At 41.1% G+C, this 22,670-nt stretch overlaps 1 protein-coding gene and 2 long non-coding RNA genes across 5 annotated transcripts in view; 2 read left to right on the top strand and 1 right to left on the bottom strand.

Annotated features, from left to right (window-relative positions):
* The window catches only part of LOC125782217 (uncharacterized), a 530,592-nt gene that overhangs the window by 223,589 nt on the left and 284,333 nt on the right, over nt 1-22,670 (top strand). The window lies entirely within an intron of this gene.
* Nucleotides 1-22,670, bottom strand: part of lrp4 (low density lipoprotein receptor-related protein 4) — a 166,240-nt gene that overhangs the window by 118,179 nt on the left and 25,391 nt on the right. The gene's annotated exons all lie outside the window — the stretch shown is intronic.
* Nucleotides 906-6,075, top strand: LOC125782219 (uncharacterized). Its single transcript, XR_007424834.1, has 2 exons — nt 906-1,253; nt 5,578-6,075. It is a non-coding gene; the product is annotated as an uncharacterized LOC125782219 (long non-coding RNA).

The raw sequence follows: 22,670 nt of genomic DNA on the forward strand, positions 1-22,670 counted from the left end.
AATTAGAATCCGGCTGTTCCAAAGTGAAAGAGCCTTCATATACTGTAACTAAATCTACATTGCTCTTTTGCAATCTAAATTGCTCCTTTAACAGCACCACAAGTATTGGGTAACAATGGCATAAAATTAAGCCTGCAGAATGGAGGTAATTTTAAAATGTACATTTTATAAATTCAAATGTATTTTTAAATAAATTAAAAAAACACATTTAGTGCTCCAAAGTCAATGTGTAATGTTTGTGCATGGTGTAACCACAAAGGCTCCATCCATCCCACAGTGGAACATGGTGGTGGCTGCATTGGTAGCAGACCCTGGAAGGCTTGTGACGGTAGAAAATCAATGCAGCAGCAAATAAATGAGAACTCCTGGAGAATAATCCGCAAGAGAACTACGACTTGGGAGACATACAGCTGCCCTGATCCAGATTAAGGCTACCATCCATTCCAGAGGAACTTCACCATCAGCACTGCACAGTTTAGTCCAAAACTAGACGACCAGAAGGAGACTGTAATAAACAGAGCAGACGACCAAACATGGCAACTAATCCAATATATCTAAAACACAGCTGATAGAAAGTTCATGTTCTGTGATTTAGCTCAAACACAAACATCTCAGAGTTCCTTCCGCTTCATTCCAAACAGCTCCACCAAGCCGGCGGGGATCAGTCTGCTGATCCGCTGATGACGAGGTGAGCTAGCTTCCGCATGGTGCGTGCATGAGGAGGGTGGTGTGTGTGAGTGTGTGTATAAGGAGTGTGGCATGTCAGGTCATGTGCTGTAAATATCCTAAATTACCCGTTCCCACTGTAGGCTTGTGGAAATGTCAGACAAGAAAATTCCAATACCAGGAAAGACAAGCATGTAAAGGACATGTTACACACACACGCGCACACTTTTTTTTTGGCTCCCTGCTCTGCTCCCTGCTCTGCTCCCTGCTCTGCTCCCTGCTCTGCTCCCTGCTCTGCTCCCTGCTCTGCTCTCTACTACTCTGGTCTGCTGCTGTGCTGGTTTGCTGCTGTGCTGCTCTGCTGCTGAAAGCTTGCTTTAATCTTCAGCTTCTACACTTTTCTCTGTTTTCTTCTCTTTTACTCTCTTCACACTTACTAATCCACTTTTAGTCTGCTTCCTCTTTGCTCTACACACCTATTAATCCACTCTCAGTCTACTTTTATAGACTTTTTCCTCAGGTTTGCTGGATTAGCTGTTTGCTGCTGCAGTTTGTTTGTGTAAGTTTCTAATTTCAACTGAAACAAGGTGAGTGCTTTTTTTCTCCATGGCTTCTGCTCAGGTTTACACCTGTTTAGAGTGTGGCATGTATAGCTTAGATCCCTTATCCACCGATACTGGTAACAATAGTGGTATTTGTACTAAGTGTGAGATAGTTAGCTCCTTGGTGGATAAGGTGAATAAGTTAGAGCTGCACGTCCGGGGTTTAATAAGGGATAGACAGCAGGATTCACTGTTAGCAGCCCCGGGTGTCTCAGGGAGAGTTAGTACCCCCTCGACTCCGGCCTTAGAGCCCTCACAGCGGGGCGAATGGGTAACGTCTCGGCGGCATAGTCGAAAGGCTAAGGCTAATGCTACCGCAAAGGCCACAGCCAGCCCACCTGAACACCACGCTCCCCCAGTTCACGTGTCAAACAGGTTTGCCCCGCTCAGTGAAGCACCAACTGAGGAGCCTGTTAAAGGTACTCTGGTGATAGGAGACTCTATCGTCCGACACGTGAAATTAGCTACTCCTTTAGGGGCACCAGCGGCAACAGTTACTTGTTTACCGGGAGCCAGAGCACCGGACATTAGTGGCAACCTTAGGTTAGGGAATAGGAGATATTCGAGGGTAGTAATTCATGTAGGGGCCAATGATATTCGTCTGCGGCAGTCTGAAGTAACTAAGGCTAATATTAAAGAGGTGATTAAACAGGCCCAGACGCTGTCCGAGGAGGTAATCTGCTCTGGCCCCATCCCAATGAGGCGTGGTGATGAAGCTTACAGCAGGCTTTCTTCGCTGAACCGCTGGATGTCCAAGTGGTGTGCAGAAAATCATGTGGGCTTTATAGATAACTGGCTACACTTTGAGGGCAAGCCTGGTCTTTTAGGTAGGGATGGTGTCCACCCCACGCGGGAGGGTGCTGCCTTACTTTCATGCAGCATAGCTCATAGTCTTTTAGTTAGTCGGCAGAGTAGTATTAGAAGCTGCTGACAATCCAGAGCCGGGACCAGGCCGCAGACAGAGAGGCTTAACCGACCGTCTGCGAGCTGCAAAGAGACGTTACCTAGATACCAATGTATTCAGACTGTGTCTGTCCCCCGAGTCAAACAAAAACATCAAAAAACTAAAACAGTAAATCTAAATAACTTAACTTATATTAAACAATCATATCCAGACTGTAGTACTAACATTTCAAGCCTAAAGATTGGTTTACTTAATATCCGATCTCTAAATTCAAAAGCAGTTCTAGTGAATGAAATGATAACTGATCAGAAATTCGATGTTCTGTGTCTGACAGAAACCTGGATTAGGCCAAATGAATATGTAGCATTAAATGAAGCCACCCCTGCAGGCTATAATTATATACACAATCCGAGATTGTCCGGTAGAGGAGGTGGGGTCTGCATACTTTTCCAAAGTACCTTAGTTAGCAATCAGAAACACTATGAAAATTTTACTTCTTTTGAGCTTCTTTACACCAGTATAATTAATCCAGTTACAAAAAAGAATGCATTTTCTTTAATTAACATCTACAGACCACCAGGGCCCTATTTAGAATTTTTAAAAGAATTTAGTGATTTTGTCACAGACTTAGCAGTAAGTAATGATAAAGTGATTATAGTTGGAGACTTCAACATTCATTTCGAAAAATTGGATGATCCATTAAAAAAGGCATTCACATCGATTTTAGACTCAGTTGGTATTATTCAAAATATAACAGGACCTACTCATTACTGTAATCATACTCTGGATTTAGTTTTGACCCTGGGTGTGAGCATAGATAACCCGAATATTCGTTCTCAAACCTCCGCAATTTCAGATCATCACCTTATTTCATTTAAATTACATCTTAGTCATAATATACGTACATCCCCTAGCTACTCTGTAAAACGTTCAATTACGCCTTTTACAGCCCAACAATTTACAGATAAGCTTCCAGACTTATCAACTCTAAAGTATTCTCCTGTAGACCCCGTAGAACTAGACAAACTAACCGAAGGTTTAGAAAATACCTTTCGCTCTACCTTAGATGTTGTAGCACCCCTTAAACACAAAATAGAGAGACAGAAAAAACTCGCACCGTGGTACAATGATCAAACTCGTACCTTAAAGCAGTTAGTACGAAATTTAGAGCGTAAATATCGATCAACTAAACTGGAAGTGTTTCACTCTGCGTGGAAAGACAGTCTTGTTAAATATAGAAAAGAACTTAATAAAGCCCGCTCAGCATATCTGGCCTCACAGATCGAGATAAATAAAAATAATCCTAGAGTTCTCTTTAGTGTTATTTCCAAATTAACTAAAAACCAGGCAGGTACTGAACCTCAGATTCCAGCCATTTACACCAGCAACGATTTTATGGACTTCTTCAATAGTAAAATTGAAAACATTCGGGATAAAATTAAACAGATAAATATTACATCCTCTCTATCATCTGGTCTGGCTGATCTAGAACAAAACTCTGTTACTGAAGTTAGGTTGGAAGTCTTTAACCCACTTCCACAGCTAGAACTAGAGAAAATTATCTCCTCTTCAAACAGCACAACCTGCACACTTGATGCTGTTCCCACAAAATTATTAAAACAGGTACTGCCAGATATAATTAAACCTCTGTTAATGATAGTAAACTCATCGCTCACCCTGGGCCATGTACCCAAAGCCTTTAAAACAGCTGTAATTAAACCTCTGATCAAGAAACCAAATCTTGATCCTAGTGTACTGTCTAACTATAGACCTATTTCAAACTTACCGTTTATTTCTAAGATTTTAGAAAAAGCTGTAGCCCAACAACTTTGCTCTTACCTGCAAAGAAACCAGATCTATGAAAAATTTCAATCTGGATTTAGGCCTTATCATAGCACTGAGACAGCTTTAGTTAGAATAACAAACGATCTACTTATAGCCGCCGACCAAGGCTGTGTTTCCTTACTCGTACTTCTCGATCTGAGCGCAGCCTTTGATACAATAGATCATACTATCCTTTTAGAAAGACTAGAGAACATGGTCGGTGTAACCGGAACTGCCTTAGCATGGTTTAAATCGTACTTAACCGATCGCTATCAGTTTGTGAGGATAAATGATATGTCTTCCAGTTATACCAAGGTAAGATATGGAATTCCACAAGGCTCTATATTAGGACCGTTATTATTTACATTATATATGCTCCCACTGGGCAAAGTTATTAGAAAACACAATGTGAATTTTCATTGTTATGCGGATGACACGCAGCTCTTCATATCAGCCAAACCTGATGACAGAGTGAGATTAAAGAAAATCGAGGATTGTGTAGAAGATGTAAAATCATGGATGTCGCACAACTTCCTCCTATTAAATAGTGATAAAACAGAAGTTCTCCTATTAGGCCCCAAAGCTGCTAGAAATAAATTATCAGACTTAATGCTAAATCTGGCTGACTTCTCAGCCACCCCTGGTTCAGCAGCTAAAAACCTTGGAGTTATCATAGATTCAGATCTAGCATTCGATAAACACATATCTAATGTTACTAGAACAGCTTTTCTACACCTCCGTAACATCGCCAAGCTAAGAAATGCCCTATCACTGCATGACGCAGAAAAATTAGTCCATGCCTTCATTACCTCAAGGCTAGATTATTGTAATGCGCTACTGTCTGGATGTTCCGGCAGTAACTTAAATAAACTTCAGCTAGTTCAAAATGCTGCAGCCAGGGTCCTTACTAAAACGAGAAAATTTGACCATATTAGTCCAGTACTATCAGCACTGCACTGGCTTCCAGTCAAATTCCGCATAGACTATAAAATTCTCCTGTTAACGTATAAAGCCCTACACGGACTCGCTCCTGAGTATTTACGAGACCTCATCTCCTGTTATGAACCACCGCGATTACTCAGATCTCAGGGTGCTGGTTTATTAGTAGTGCCTAAAATTCAGAGGAGCTCTGCAGGAGGAAGAGCTTTCTCTTATAAAGCGCCTCAACTCTGGAATAATCTCCCCGAATATGTTCGGGACTCAGACACAGTCTCAATCTTTAAGTCTAGACTGAAAACTTACTTGTTTAGTTTAGCTTTTGGTAATTAATGTTTTTCCCTTTAGATAAGGCTGCAGATTCAGGGGTTCATGGACAGAGGAAATTGTGGTAAACTGAGATGCTGGTGCTGTTGTTCTCCCACTGCACACGGTCACTCAGGTTTGTGGACGGTGGAGTGGGTGGATGCTGGTGTTTCAGGGTGCCTCCATGTCTATGTTACCTTCTGGCTCTCTGCCTTTAGTTAGGCTGTTTTATTCAGTTCTGCCGGAGTCATTTGCCACACTGTTTTAATAATGTTTTAATATTCTCAGTTTTGCATAAATCCAGTCAAAACTAATTCCATCTCTCTGCCTTCCTCCGAGTTACTGACTGCCCACCTGTCTGACCCGATACCGATGTTGGACCCTCAGGCTCTCGCGTCTCCTGTCCGGCCAGACTGATGGAAGTTTCTGAAGTCAGCTCTTCTCCACCACCACCACAGATCAGCTGCTCATCGACCATCTTACTCTCCACTACAGATTACATCCAAGCCATTAGTGGCGCTATTACACTCCTGAGTACATAAAACCTATATGGATGTATAAAAGACTTTTTAAATTTTAATTTAAAAGCCGTTTGACCAGTGGTAGGATGGTCCCCCCTTTAATGTGAGTCTTGGTCCTCCCAAGGTTTCTTCCTCCTCCTGCAGCTCTGAGGGAGTTTTTCCTTGCCTCCGCGCTCACTGGGGGTTCTGTATTCTGTATTTTCTATGTGTAATGTTTTGCCTGATTCTTTGTCCTGTAATCATGTTTCTGTAAAGCTGCTTTGTGCCAACACCTGTTGTAAAAAGCGCTATACAAATAAATTTGATTTGATTTGATTTGATTTTTTTTTAATAAGAGGTCAGAATGTGGTGGCATGTAATTACCCGTATATGTATACATTCACAAACACACACACACTTCTACTGAAGCTAACTACTTAACTACTAAGCTTAACTACTCAACATGACGTTCACTAAATGTAAGCCACTCTATACCTGACATTAGCCAGATGTTGACTAGGTGCCGTTGACTCAAAGTGAACTAATTCAACTGATGTAAATTTAATAAAACGTGACTTTGTGCTCTTTCAGACATTAAACAGAAACAAAAAAAGAACAATAAAAGTCATCTGAAGTTCAGACGAGTCAGCTGATCTAAATCTACAGAAGAAGCTGAAATGGAAAAAGAACTAATGAATTAATGATCACTGAACTGCAAGACATTTTCTCTTCCTCTCGCCGCCTCTCTGCAGGGCAGACAGTAAATGTTAAACCCAGAAGAGGCTCGTTGGGGAGAGATTATTTTAGCTGCACACTGAATCCTGCACCATTAAGCAGAACTGAAGGTTTAAGAGAAGGTTTAATACCAAAATTAAGGTGCTACTTTGAAACAGGAATTAGGAACAAATATAATGCCTCTTTAGTTTTTTTCAGTTGATTATTATTACTATTGAGTGTAAACTACATAAAGCGATACTTTGGCCACACACTTTGTAAATCCAAAGTTGTTTTTCCACTTTTTTACATAATAGGAATGACTTGAATAAATAAATAAAGTAACCAGGAACAAGAATTCCTCTACTTTCTTGTCTGAAGAGCAAACTTTTTTAGTTCCAAATTTCTCTTAGATGCTCCGCCCCCAGCCAGAGTTCGAGTAGTTGTACTCAATTCCATCAGCAGCTCACCTGACTGACCATCACTAAGCTCAGATTTAATAAACCAGCTGCTGATAGCAGAATTTTCTAGTGTCCTGGTAGAACCACGTTAATGAACTTTGCTACTATCTATCAATCCTGTATAAAGCAGTAGAAACCATTTCTGTGTTGATATTAAAGCATTAAAGCGTGCATTGTTTGAGTGGGTCTTCATTCTTTATTCAGTTTTCACACCGAGAGCTGTCCAAACACATGTGATGCATGCTCCATTGAATTGTATGTGTAAATGCTGTGTCTACATGCGGGTTTGGATGTGATTAATTAGGCAGTTATTACTCTACTCCAGCTCCAATAGCCTGCCCCCTCTTTTCTCCTCAATGGCCTTCTCCTCTTACTGCCTCAAAGGGCCAATTTGCTTGTTCCAGGAGGGATTACAGGGTGGAGTTTAACACTGAAATCCATCTAACAGAGAGAAAGAGAGAGAGAGAGAGAGAGAGAGAGAGAGAGAGGGCCCCTCACTGAAGAGCCTTTAACACTCACACGCCTTCCGTCATTACTGTTGCTTAGCCTTGCTATTTAAAATGCAATTACGTAAAACCATAATTAATGACATAAGCAGTTCCACATTCTTTCAAATTCAAATGCCAAAGGTTTCTTTATGTGAAATCTACAGCTGCTATGCTATTGTTTTACATTACACCAATAGGACAATTGAACTCACATAAAAAAAAAAGAATATCTACACATTAAACTTCCTTTACATTTTGAATTAAAACTGAGTTAAAATCAAGATGTTTCATTCAGGCTGCTTTTAGACCTACCTTGTTTAGTCCAAAACAAAACAGCAGGTGTGAAAAGGTGCCACAAACCACGGTCTAGGACAAAGGACCAAAATTTGGTTTTGACCAAAAGTGGATTTTAGAGCGTTTTCGCTTTCACAAGTCTGAGCTGCACTCCAAACAAAGGGTGGGGGGTTTGTTACACTATAATATTTAGTATTTCACACTGCAGTTTAGTGTCTGAGAGCACTAAAAAAAAAAACTTTACTATGCTCCCTAAATAATCTGATTCAATCCTTCAAGTGCAGGTGTGTCCTGCAGCAGAATGAGTGTAACAGATTCTGCTCTGATTCCTTTTATTTCAGTTTATCAATAAGTATTAATCTACAGTTACAGCAGATACAGAATCACTAGCATAGTAATCACCACAAAGCCATTTTCTTCTTTTGTTGTTTAATAAGTCAAGTTTCCTGTAATTTTCCAGAAAAACAAAACCTTCTAAAAAAAAGTGCTTTCACACTGCAGACCAGAATCTGTTATTCTCGTTCTCCTGAGTGAAGTGCATGCACTACAAGGTTTGGCAGAATTCAACACAAACAAGGCAACTCACCCAACTGAAAACTCACAGACATCCAATGCACGTCATTCCACAAATCACTCAATATCAGTAATAGTGAGACTGAACAAAGTAAAGCTCTTTAGTGTGCTCAGTCACTTAACTGTAGTGTGAAAGCAAAACTTACAACACCAAATGTGTTTAAACAATGTAACAAAATCATGGACAGTGCTGTCAAGTTGAAAAAAAACCTTTGCCCTTAATATAAAAAATATAGCTGCACATGGCTACAGAAGAAACATGTGCTCTGTAACCCACAGCCAGAGGGTTACAGCCAGCCAATGTTTCTGAAAATGAGAGTATCACTACATTTATATTTAAACTACCAGTCTCCTTATCCAAGCTGACCTTTATAACAATAGATATGCACAAGTATAAATCAAGCATACCCAATGAATCTCATAAAATTCAGGACATAATGAAACATCTGTTTGATGTGGGTTGGGGTAAAAGTTTGGGATCTGCCCTTCTTACACAGATCTGCACTTTTATCCAGTGAAAGTCAGAGTGTACAGAATTACAGGGACGGGCTGATTACCACCAGCGCTCCGGCTGGAATGTCTCCCGACTGTAACCCTGAGATGGAGTTCAGTGCCCTGCTGTAATGGATGTGTGTATGGATCCAAACACAAACACACACTACCACAGACCCCCAGACTCCACCATACACACTACTCTTTCACATTCCTCAGTCCAGAACAGATTTATATTTATGCTGCATATACGCATATTCCAGACTGCCAATCTGAACTGGATTTCTCTCTAACAGAAATTAATAGGATTCATGAACTGGGGTTCAACAGTAACCAGCAAAATTCCTGCCTTGTGGTTTGTACCCACCTTGGTCCTAAGCATTACATATTATAACATGATTCGCATGATTATAGGAGAATAAAAAATAAGATAAGAAGATGGGTAGATATATGGATTGATAAAGAAATGAACAGGGTAAGCCCGGCATAGACATTTCCCCTGAATGTATCTGTAGCCTCTGAACTGGAAGACATTAATGCATTCAGATTGAAACATATGTGGAGTACACTAGGCCAAGCAGCTCATATACACTAACCAATGGGCTGTTTGTCCTGTTCTATTCGAACGTAGTTTTTCACATTTACTTAAACTGGCAGGTTATGTTTACTAGAGTTTGACAGTATCCACATTTTTTCATACCTACATGCTGTCTCATTACAGCTGAACCTGTGGTTACATGTCTACCATATTAATCTATTTCTGAAAACTACACCATCTATACAATCTAAAACTGAAAAACGATCAGATATAAAGTTTAGTTTGTTTACAGGGTTACAGAGTAAGTAAAGACTAGGGCTGCAACTAATGATTATTTTAGTAGACAACTAATCTGCCGATTATTTTATCGATTAATCAATTCGTCAACGATTATTTCTGCCATGCCCTCCTTCTCTGCTTGCTGTGGGTAAGGCTCCTGTTCCTAGTTTTTACTATTGTTTCAAAGTGTTGGAAACAGCTGAACGTGGGATTTAAATGCTCTTCAAATGTGCAGAACATTGTCCATTAAATGTGGAAGGTGCTGATATTTACTGAGTAAATGTGAAATCAGTTGTGATTGGGCACTTTTGGAGACGCAGGCCGTGTTTTTGTCCCCAGTAATATGTGTAGTGGTACTAATGATGAATGTTCAACAATGAACATTTGGAGTCGACAATTTTTTTATAATGGACATTAACAGTCAACTATATAGACCGACTATAATAGATTTGTGTAATAATCTCTGTGGGTCAGTAGTAGGTTACTTAGCTAGCTTGATCATTTACCGTTCACCACAGACACGTTCATGATTGTCTGACTAAGAGCTCAAAGAATGATTTGTATTAACAGGAGTGGAGTTACACTAAATTACGTTCCCAAACTCTATTGGGAGCCCAGGAGTAGCATATACAGATTCTATACTGATTTAATTGTGGTGATGCTGGTGTACTGTGTCTATTCCAACTGTTCACAATTCTAAATGAAGGTTCTGATATCGGGAACATCACGCAGTATCGCCCACCGACTCCCAGATCCCACAAGTGCACATTTCTGGATCTCTCCCCGTGTGCCGGTGCTCCTGGCCCAAAACACACTTTTCTCTGCTTTCCTGCCAGGCAGATTCCTGGGGTCCCTGTTTGTGAAGCCCTCCATTGATTTTGTCAGCCTTGATGAGTGAGCCCACGGCCTTTCCCACAATCCCCCACAGAGGAAGACTTCTCCCACAATGCCCAGCAGGGGTGCTGGGGGCCCAACAAAAGAGGCACGGCAGAAAGAGCTGCAGTTAAACGCACTAAAAAAAGTAAAGGGACTTTCTCTCTCGCTTTTTTTATCCCTCTTTTAAATGGCCTCCTTCACCTTGGAGAAAACCTGAGACACAGAAAAGGAATAGTGGGACGGGGGACGAGGAGGGGGTGGGGGGGGGATGTGATTGATTGATTGGACGGAGGTGGGAGACGCCAGGACCAGGAGCTTACGCCAAAACATCTACACTGTTGGAGATGAGTGACCAAACAGAAACCTGCGGCAAAGATTCAACACCACACTTTGTTCAGCTTTAAAACAGAGTACACTCTTTAATTCAGAGTACACTCTGTATATGAACAATGTATGAGTATGATATCTGATTAATATCAGTATTAGTGCTCAATTCTGATATTGCTGCATTTGTACACATCATTCAGTTATACGGTGCTCTATACGGTGTTTCTTAATGATCATCAGGGCACTGTTTATTAGAAAAAAGAATTGTCCCTAGACATCAATACGCAAATGATATGCGGTGTATTATATCATTATATTAAACATATTACAATATTTTTTGCACTATAAATCACACTTAAATTCCTTTATTTCCCCCCCAAAATCCTTGAAATCCAGTGCAGCTCATGTATGACGATTACCAGTAAGGTATTAGGGAGCAGTAAAGTGAAGTACTAAGTGAAGTGCAGCGCTATACAGGAGTTTCAGTAAAGTTTCTCCAGGCAGGAGCAGTATTAGCATTAGCTGCTAACAGCAGCGCTAGCTCTTTCGCTGTTCAGGTTCAGGAGTTGAGTATATCGGACTGTAGTCTGCGTGTTTGACCCGTTAAAACAAGCTATGTGGGACGACCTGCGCTACCGAAACACTCAGGGTTCCTCAGTGTAGCGATGTTGGGTAGCATTTACTAGCGCTAAGCGTTGCTACTTGCAGCTAGCACTACTGCTAACCACGGCTAGCGCTGCTGCTAACCGCGCTGTTGAAAATATTAGAAATCTAAGCTTACTGTAAATAAATGGAAGGGTTTTACCCACCCAAATAAACAATTTTCAGAAGAGAAGTCTGTGTACATTAACATCAAGTGCTCGTTTTTTTATTTTCAGTTTTGTTTAATTCGGTGCCCCCTGCAAGCGAGACCTGCTGAGTTAGAAGGAAAACATGGCGACAGTCTTGTTCCTTACTAGCGTCTTTAAAATGAGCTTTATAATCTGGTGCGCTTTATGTATAAAAATAGACCAGAAAATAGATGTTTATTGATAGTGCTCCTTATAATACAGTGTGCCTTATACGGTAAAATATCTGTAAAATATTATGATACTTGACTCAGAAATGGTATCTTTTGCTTCTTGGCTCCCCCTACAGTTTGTAAGTGTAACCCTTTTATTCTTCACTATAGTAAATACAAATCACACTTTCAGCATCCCCTCATTAACTGTTGTACACATGCATTTGTTGATAAGCTGAGAGATAGCATGTGGATAGAACAATGCTAAAAAAAAAACAAAAAAAAAAACACGCACATTAGTGAACCTAGGAAGTAAACCCTGACAAGAAATGTAGGACGTGTGCTGCTGAAGGGGTTAAAAGCTGGCATTCTTCATGCCCCTGCAGGTCCTGTCCTGAATGGAGGCCCAGACATGGAGGTAGTTTTGGGAAAACCCCCTGTGTTTTAACAGGCAGGAATGTGAACAGGTGGAGCGCTGGCTCAGCCCACAGGTCCGTGTGTGTGTGTGTGTGTGTGTGTGTGTGTGTGATCCTCACACTCTGGCGTTTAACCCACACTCTCAGATACGACAGCAGCCATCATGCACGGGACTGACCACCGACACAGCAGAGTCACAGCTGACCATCAGAGCCCTAATGTTCTCTGACTCAGCTCAAAGCCCAAATCCAACTCTGCACTCTCACTTACGCTTAGAATAATATACAGCTCTTTTATTCTTAATGGTGCAAAATAAAACACACTATTTTTTTTTTTACCTTGTGCAGCTTTCTGCAAAGAACAAAGCTGTGCAGACAAATAATGAAGTGAGGGACAGTGATGTACAGTGTGTTTACATACTTCATTACTCAGATAACAGGTTGGAACATTTTTGAAAATGTTCAAGAAAAAATTATTTTGGAATTGTAGCATTTAATTTTTGAACATTTGCACTTTAAGTAGTATGTACTGTATGATCCATTCGGCATTCATGTTGGTCCTCCTGGATAAATGCAATTTCCTTCCAATGACAATAAAAGCCTGTTAATTTCAATAAAATGTACTGTGTAGTGTAGTACATTTTTGAAGACAAGTCTGTATCAAATTAATGTACTTCTACTTCTATTTGTCAAGTTTTATATTTTACTAAATTTTCTTCACAGTTTAGCTGAGCCATTTATTGCCACCTCCTGCCCCCACCCAGAGAGAGCATGACCTACTGTACTCTCTCGGACTCCAATTGCTGATGGACAAACAGCATGACCTACTGTACTTTTTCTCTGACACCAGTTGCTGGTGGAGAAGCAGCATGACCTACTGTACTCTCGCAGGGGATGCCAGAATGCAGACATCATGCAATGTTCTGATAACCATATAAATCATCAATACAAAGACTACTTTACCACAAACAAAATAAATGGTAATCAAATATAAAAGCATAATAATGGTATAGCTTTCAGACCCAGACTGCTTTCTGGGCTGAATCAGTGTACTCTGGAAAAAACAACATTTGTTCCAAGTTTTGGATATTGATTTTAGATATTTGTTTTTTGAACAGCTGTGTGAGAAATGAATGAGAGTCTGATCAATGCAAACACAGCAGTACTGATTAGCAGGGCCAAAAAAAATTATATATATTTTTAATGTAATATTAACAATGTAATCTGGGGAAAAAATGTTAGTTACTGAAGGAATCAGATTGCTAAAGACTGTATAATAATTTTCACTGTTTTAATCAGCACACATTCAATTTCTAAGTCTCCTTTTCCATTTCACAGACGAGTCAACCATAGCGTACTCGTCTCCAGACAAGCCTCACATATTGACACAATATTCCTGGATGAACAGAAGCTTTAATAGGATCCACACAAAAGCAAACGTCTGCTTTCTGTTCTTAATACAGTCACAGTTCACTGCCTCCGCTAGAGCCCGATATCCAGATCACTGTTAACACTTAGCACTTCTGAGCATAAGCTGAAAAAGGAGCCAGATAACAAGGTTTAAAGCTAAAGCTCAGCTTTCCCTCTCAAATCCTCACCTGATAATCCCCATAAGATAACCTCCTCACTGCCCCTCTAATCAAGGTAATGCCGTTTTACAGCGAGGAGGATAATTTAGCCCTGAAGGCCGGCGAACGTGCAGATTGCTCGTAACTGGTTTAAAATCCTTTCATGCTTGCAGGTTGGGTTAATGGCATTTGGTCTAGAGCCGCCCGTTAAAGCAGAACTTGGATTCCGACCCAAGAAGTGCAATAAATCCCCAAAGCCTTTTCCAACAATAAGCCCGGGACTCCGCGGAGCAGGCGAGTATTACTGTGAACGCCTCAGAGATTCCAAGCCAGATCTTCTCTCTGCGTTCTATTGTTCTGAACATTTCAGGGAAGCACTTGACTACAAAATAATAAAATGAAAAGTCTGCAGTGGCATTCGGTGGGCTGATAGTCTAGAGCGTGATTTGACAGAGAAAAGGTTTGTAAAGCTCTCTGGAATGATATGGATTTCTGCATGAACGGCCTCAGAGATTCAGAGCAACGCTTCCATTCAGCGTTCTCCTGTCGAGCGTTCCCTGGTCACTCCAGGGTGAAACCTGACTGTCAGGTTCTGGATGGAAAAGCCAGAGGAGCATCCAGACCGGCAGAACAAAGCCCAATTCACATTTCCTCAAAACAGCTTTGGACTTATCTGGATTTCTGCATGAATGGCCCTCAAAACCTGATCTGATCTTTATCTTTAAAGCTTAAACGACAAACCACATTTCAGAAGACCATATCTTCACCCAACATCAGAATACAAGCTTAATTACCTGCTCTTCTCCATTCCTGCAGAGTTCTAGGCAATTCCAAAGAATTCAAACTTAGTAAAAAAAATAGAAAGACTTTCGATATGAAAACAAAATGGTCAGATGTACTTTTACAGATGCTGAATAAGCCAAATCCAAACACTCAGAGGTGGGCAATATACCAACATTGTATTATAAAGCTGGAGGATATGCCCGAAATCTATACCAAGAGCTATATATCATTGCTTCATTTTGGCCAATACAATATATGTCCAATATAGCTTGCGAAAATGATATGTGATGCTATATAATATACTGGAGTGTTTTGACACGCAGTCAAAACTCATCAGCAGTGGTAGATTATTAAAAGCTGCTGTTCAAAAAATGAAAAAAATCTCATGCAAAGTACACTCATGCAGTGTACAATTAATAAAAAAAGGGTTTTACTGCACATCCTCCTATTAAACAGGACTAATTATACTTTCTGTAATGAAGTGTACAGTTGGGTAAGTATTCTTTAAGCACTGATGATATTCTCTACATGCTTGTTTGAGCAAATGACTGAAGAGGGCAACAAATACGGCAAATGCGGTTTGAGGTGTTTGAGCAGCTGCCTGATCAGTAGTCTCTTGAGAACAGGCAAACTCTGTTTATGCCGTTCTGTGTACCTCTCAGAAGTCCAGGGCCACTGATCCTCCACATATTTCAGGGGCCCGTTTGGGTCACCGCAAGGACCGCCTCCAATCTGCCACCTTTGGGAGGAAAGCATACGATCGACAGATCTCGGGGGCCGGCAGGGGGCCGTGATCGATAGGCCTGCCAAACCCCATTACTCCCCCGAGGAGAGCCAGGTCTGTCTCTGGACACAGAGCGAGGGGAATAAAACTCTGATCTTATTTGCAGGAAGACAAAAGGGGGCGGCCCCGGGGTCCTTCAGGCAGGCGGCGTTCAAACAGAGGTCCGGAGCGAGCGGGGGTCCCAGAAGGGACAGCCCCCATTGACTGCCGGAGAGCGGCTGACAGGTCAGCGCCGAGTAAAAAATGGGAGTGGGCGGGATTTTTTGGTCACGTTCCCCAAGAGAGTTGAAACACAGACAATGTGGTCAAAGCCGCTCGCACTGAGCCTGTCTGTCCGGCCAGCTGTCCAACCATGCAGATAAAGTGCGGACCCCTGCCTAGGGGGAGGGTGTTGAATCAGGCACCTACACGCCTTTTTGATAAAAGGAACCATCAGAGCCTTTATGCAGCCAAACTGCAAAAAGAAGAGAAGATCAACGGCTCCTGAGGCCTTCAAAAATCATTTTTAAAAAGTTTCCTACAGAGACCCTTACAGGAGAATCTGGACAATGCAGATTGGACAAAACATCTCAAAGAAGAACCTACACAGGCTCTAAAACCAGCACTCACGACTTTTGATGGACTGTACTCCCGCAGATGGAGGAGGAGAAGAAGGAAGGTTTGAGACAAACCCCTCAAAAGACTTCAGAACTCCATTAGAAGAACAAAGAAGGAAAAGGTCAAACAATTTATGGTCAGATTGACCCAGGAGTGACCCCTCACCTCAAATTCAATGACCTGGAAGTTATTTCCTGTTTTCAGCAGCCGTTTCCTAACTCTATAAAGTCTTTACGGGAAGCAAGGGAGGCAGCGAGTGAAAGAGAGGGATTTGATCATTAGCTGAGCACAATGACCACGACTGTGTAGCAAGATCAGAGGGGGATTTTTTAGAGGTCATCGTCTCAACCCCCTAATGGCGGCCAACACAGATGAGGGAACAATATGACTTTTAAACGGGCGATGGCAGGGCCTTCCAAAAGCAAAAACAGCGAGCTGGAGATAAATTGGACTAAGTTGCTGAAACGCGCCTGCTCTCCGACACCGTGTCGAAGGGAAGTCTCTTTAATTAGCGAGGGTTAGGGGGCCTGGCTGCTCGTCTGTAACAGCTTTCTCCTCAATAAACGCCTCAAAGTAGCACTTCCACAACAAGATCAGAGAAGCCCTTCAGAGACCAGCCTGATTCGTGGTCTGAGAGTCTGGAGCCTGGAGCCTGTGGCCCGTCCTGCGTCCCAGCTCCAATCAAGAGAAGGTCATGGTGGCTACACTCACAATGCAACGTGGACAGGGACAAACTCTGGCAAACATCCAAGCCCTGACTCCAAATTACCTCCCCTCCTCCCCGACAGAAAGCCACTTTTGAAGTCCAGGCCACTAGATAACATTCATGCCCCGTATCAGCCGTGTCCTACTCTCCCCCCATCCCCTCGCGTCTCCGCTCCACACTGATAACTCCAATAGTGTGATGCACAAACAAGCCAGAGACCGTCTCTCTGTCTCTCTGTGTCCCTGTGGCTCTGTTAAGAGAGTAAGCCTGTGTTCACGGAATAAGTGAATTATTAACCTCCAGAGAGAAAAAAAACCTGAGACATTCTTCTTCTCGTTCTCAGAAACACTACCTACTGATTAAACACAAGCTCAGGCAACTCAAGGTACTGGAGCCAAATATGCCCATGACTGTGTACCTAAACATTTCTAATATTTTTAGCTTTTACCACGGTTTAGTTTCATTTTATTTACCGTTTAAGTAACCGCCCACCTTCAGCAGAAACTACTTCAACCACTCCACACAACTAGGGCTTCATAATGTGTATGACACAAATATGACTTGATATATGATTTTGCTGCTCCACGATATATACTGCAAAAGAAATAATAATAATACATAGAAGTCAATTGTGCAAATTGTGTTTTTGATAACAAGCAGTAAAAGACTGGTGAGTTTGATTAAATTGGGCTTATGCGCATGCACACATTGTGATTATGACGCTGAAATGATATATTGTGCAGCCCTACCTTTAACCCATGCATGCAGTGAACACACACACACAGAGCGAGTAAACACACACACACACACAGTGAGCAAACACACACAGTGGACAGAATGGCAAGGAACCTCCCCTGTGTGGGCTGAGGAGCAGAGAGGGTTAGAAGCTTTGTTCTGGAGCCCAACTATGGAAGCTCAGCTAATACGGGCATGCATTAAACCCACAACTCTCAGAAAATTAGAATATTATATAAGACCAATTGGTACTTTATTTTAGCAGTAGCAGAGGGAAGCATGAAGTGCTGTAAGATTTTGTGGGAAAACAAAACTGCACTGACTTTAGATCTGATAATTAAACACAGTGGATCAACACCAGCAGATGACATGTCTCTCCAAACCATCACTGATCATTAGTAAATTTTACATTTCATTTGTAAATCAAGGGAGCAGAGTCTGGAGGAAGAGTGGAGAGACACACAGCCGTAGCTGCTTGAGGTCTAGTGTGAAGTTTCCACCAATCAGTGATGGTTTTCTGCTGGTGTTGATCCACTGTGTTTTATAAAGTCACACATGATTCTCTCTGCTGACAACTTTTATGGAGATGCAGATTTAATTTTCCAGCAGGACTGCCCACACTGTCAAAAGTACCAATTGGTGTTATATAATATATTCATTTTCTAAGGCACTGATTTTTGAGGTTTTCATTGGCTGTAACCCATAAATCATCAACAATAAAAGAAATAAACGCTTAAGATAGATCACTGTGTTTAATACATCTATATAATATATGAGTTTCACATTTTGAGCTGAATTACTGAAATAAAGTAACTTTTCAATGATATTTAAATTTTCTGAGATGCACTAGTAAATGCATTAATCAGATTAATGACGTACTCTAATGTTCTGCAGTAATCAGATTATGATTATTACCTGTAAGCACACTCACTGACGAAATCAAAACTTTCATATAAGAGTCTGTGCAGGACAGAACTCCATCCTAATTGATGGGAAGTCATTAGCTTCTTGATTAAAGCTAGGCTAATTAGCGCTCACAGAGATGAGCTGACTTTGAATCAGATGATGAAATAAGAATATTCAATATTGGAGAATAGATGTGAAAACCATGACCAATAAACGGAGGAACATAAAGAGCTGATCATCACTTCCTTCCTCTCGCGCTGTCAGAGCCTCTGCTAATCACAGAACACGCTAATATCACCAGGCCTGGCACCCCGAGCCGCAGAGAGCCGCGAGATGTTCTGAGAGAGAGAGAGAAAGAGAGAGATATAGAGCTGCTTCAGCCCGGTCATGAGATTCAGAACCCTGACTGGAGGAGCGCCAGAGGGAGCCCCCCTTCCTCCTTATCATCACTGAGATATTTTCTGGATCTTGTACGCAGGAGACGCCGGGTCCACGGGACTCTGAATGAATCCACTGTGCAGAAGCCAAAGGGTTTGTTTGATCTTTAGCTCTTCTTTTCAGAACCATGTGACAGCAGACACGAGGTCTTCGCCTGGGCTCTGTCCGCCGGCGACCCGCTGCAGCCGGAGCAGAGCTGTAACTACATTTACACTCTCCAGAGTCCGGGAGAACACTTCCTCTACATCACCACCAACCTGGAGCCTGGAACAGTAACAACTAGGGCTGCACGATATTGGAATTTTTTTTTACATTGTGAATGTTCTTTTTTGACGATATATATCGTGATTTAAAAAAATGCAGGGCCCATTAAGTCACCAGCCCAGTCCCCAACCGCACGTTATCCCGGGTCCGGACCCATCAAAAGCTGAGTCAGCGCTGAGCTCTCAAAACCCGAGGAAAACTGCAAAACAACAGTACTCGGCCCTTTAATCAGGCATTTAAACGGCTTCTTAAAAGGTAAATAAGTGTGTTTTTCTCTGATTAAAAGCGTGAATTCAGCTGTAACTGGAAATATATAATATGACCTCACAAAAACAGTGAACTCAGGCTGCTCTCATGCTGAGGTTAAGGGGGTAAACAATTAGAAAAAATCTAACATTACAATATTTTATTTCCTGTGAAATATGTATTGCAATATTGTTAAAAAAAAAGAAGAAATTATCGACCCAAATACATCACTACTATATAATAACAATGTCCTTTGTCTCTCATCTATGTATGACCTTCAAGTGAAGGTCAGGTTAAAAAATAACTTAACTTGCATTATTGAAGGCCTACAATAACTCAGCTGAATCGGTTCTGGAATGTTTAAATTAAGAAAGAACGCAAACTCCATGTTTCCAATAGTTCCATAATTGGGACGTAGAGTTATTAATTTGAATTTTTCAAAATTTCATCATTCTGAGATTAAAAAAAATAATAATTTGTTATCACAGGATTGACTTGTGGGACTACTTCAGAAAAGATTATTTCAAATTTTAAATTCAATATTGTCTATTATAATATTATTTGAGACCAATTTGAACTTTTGGCAGTGTGGGCAGTGTGCCAAGTCCTGCTGGAAAATGAAATCCGTGTCTCCATAAATGTCAGCAGAGGGAAGCATGAAGTGCTGTGGTCTAGTGTGAAGTTTCTACAATCAGTGATGGTTTGGAGAGTCATGTCTGATATCTGCTGGTGTTGATCCACTGTGTTTTATTATCAAGTCTAAAGTCAGTGCAGTTTTGTTTTCCCACAAAATCTTACAGCACTTCCCTCTGCTACTGACAACTTTTATGGAGATGTGGAGATTTCATTTTCCAGCAGGACTTGGCACACTGCTCACACTGCTAAAAGTACCAATTGGTCTTGTATATTATTGAAATTTTCTGAGACACTGATTTTTGGGCTTTTATCTAATTTATTGAGGCTTTCTGAAAGATATTTACATTCCAATTCTATTGCATTTTCTGAATTATTTTTTTCAATAATTAACAGTTTATTACTGTTGAAATATAATTTATCGCAATTATTTTTGAGACAATATATCATCCAAAATAGTTACTGTGACAGACTTAATTTATTTCAGATGCTTATGGAGTGCGAAGCTGTTGGGATTGAGATACACATTTAAACTCTGCTTGTGTTCAACGTGGTGATATGGAAATGTCACGTCCCTGAATAGAAATCCTGCAGAGTTTGGGAGTATCACTTTCCAAAGGGAAGCGGTGTTATGGCTATGAATAGATCACACACTTTCAGAACGGGCTCGGCTGTGACAGGGTTCTGCTGCGGCTGAGGGGGAGTTAGACGCAGAATTCAAAACAACATAAAGCTTTAATACCGGCTATCTGAGCCGCTCTGCGACCACGCCGAAGCCTAAAGCTCCCGCTCTGAAGAATCTCACGCATGTGCTGAAATATCTACAGTCCGTCACGTGTGGTGCAGACGCTCCGTCCCCGTATCTGACGAGCTGCTGTCCGTTAGAGCAGGACTAAAACAGAGCGGAACAACAGAACAGCTGGTCCTGACTTCAGCAGGCCTTACAAAACTCACACAAACTGCTGCATAAAATAGTTTTATATGATATGCACAGTGTGATATTAATTCTAGATCAATTGACCCAAACACCTACTCAAAGGGCTGTGAGACAAATCATATTTTAACTGTTATTATAATACGAGTTTAGTAGGGGTGTCACGATTCTCTAAATCCTCGATTCGATTTCATTTTCGATTTGAGGGTCACGATTCGATTCGATTCTCGATTTTCTTGTTTTTTTTCTTGTTATTATTTTATGCCTCATAAAATTTAAATAATATATTTATTATTATTATAAATATTATAAATATTATTATTATTATTATTTATTAAGATATATATGGTAATGCCATCTAGTGACTTTTTTTTGGTAGCAACAGTGTACACTATTAAAACAAGCAGTTTATCAGAGCTGTGTGTGGATGGCTGGTGAAACTGCTCATTACATGAAGCTGCAGTTCTTCATCCAACCACTAGCAGCAGCAGCACCCCGCTCTCTTCACTCAGTCACTACTTCAGTACAGCCCAGCCACGGGCTACAGAGCTCAGCCAGTCCGTTTTTACTGTTTCTGTAAACAAATAAAGGTTTTAACCCCACTAACCGGATAATACAGCTCACTACAGTTCATCTTTCAGCCCAAGCAGCTAACAGCAGCAGGTTAGAACAGCCGACACGGAGGCACTGCTCGGATTACATTATAAACAGGTCAGTTAGCGCGCTGCTAACCTCAGGATGTTTATAACTACGGAGTTTAGTGGACACACCACGGCCGCCAGGTAAGTCTTTTAAAGGCTACTGAAGACTATTAAAGGCTATTAGAGGTTATTGAAAGCATTATTGGGGGGCAGAAATCAGTACAGGCTGGTTAGATAAGTGATGTTTATTAACGTCATTAAAACAGATTTTGTCAGGTATTGTCTTATAAATATTTACACATATATATATATATATATAAACTTATATCTCTCCTGAAAAGCTTTTATTTTAGTCAGAAACACGCTTGTGTTTACTTTATCTGAGAGAAAGATGTTTTTTTAATTCAATGGAAAGCAACAGGTGTAGTCAATTATAAGTTTAAGATTTTTAATCCACCTCACTGTGATCTATAGTCAGTGTTCTCAAGTCAGACTGACACACGCATTTCAGCGAGTTCACACGCTCTCACCTGCGCGCACCCACCCCTCCGTTAGATACAGATACAAAACCTGCGCGCCCAACCCCCGCCCTCCCTCCCCCCTCCCCCCCCCCCTCCCCCGTTGGACAGATAAAAACAGTGATCACACTCCCGCCGACTGCGCTCATGCAGCGGCTCTCTATTTAAATGAATAGGATGCGCTGTGTTGGTGCCGCGCCATTTGCGTAGCGCGCTGCGCTATTTGCGTAGCGCGCGCGGGAGGGATCGTCGATCCTCTTTTTGACTTCGATACTCGAGATCGTGACCTCATTTCGATTCGATTTCGATAAAATATCGAGATCGTGACACCCCTAGAGTTTAGACAATAAACACTACAAAAGAGCTGCTAAAACTAGCTGCTATACCAGAGTGTAAAAGCGTAAATACACAGTACTGTGTACATTTTTAGGCACCAGTGATAATTACAATAATAAAGACGCTAGTATATTAGTATTATTAATTACTGATATATAATAGTATTATTAATATTTCTGAAAATAACAGAAATTGAACGAAAGTCCACTGGAACTAAGATAACCACTAATATACCATGTGTGTGTGTGTGTGTGGGTGTGGGTGTGTGAGTGTAAGCCTGTCATGATAGGAACTTTTGTGGGCAATATATTGTCCCAGAAATTATTGCGATAATCAATATTACTGTTGTTTTAAGACAATTTAATGTAACTGATATAATGATAAT

The sequence above is a fragment of the Astyanax mexicanus genome, chromosome 16, assembly GCF_023375975.1.
Source record: "Astyanax mexicanus isolate ESR-SI-001 chromosome 16, AstMex3_surface, whole genome shotgun sequence".
Taxonomy (NCBI): Eukaryota; Metazoa; Chordata; class Actinopteri; order Characiformes; family Acestrorhamphidae; genus Astyanax; species Astyanax mexicanus.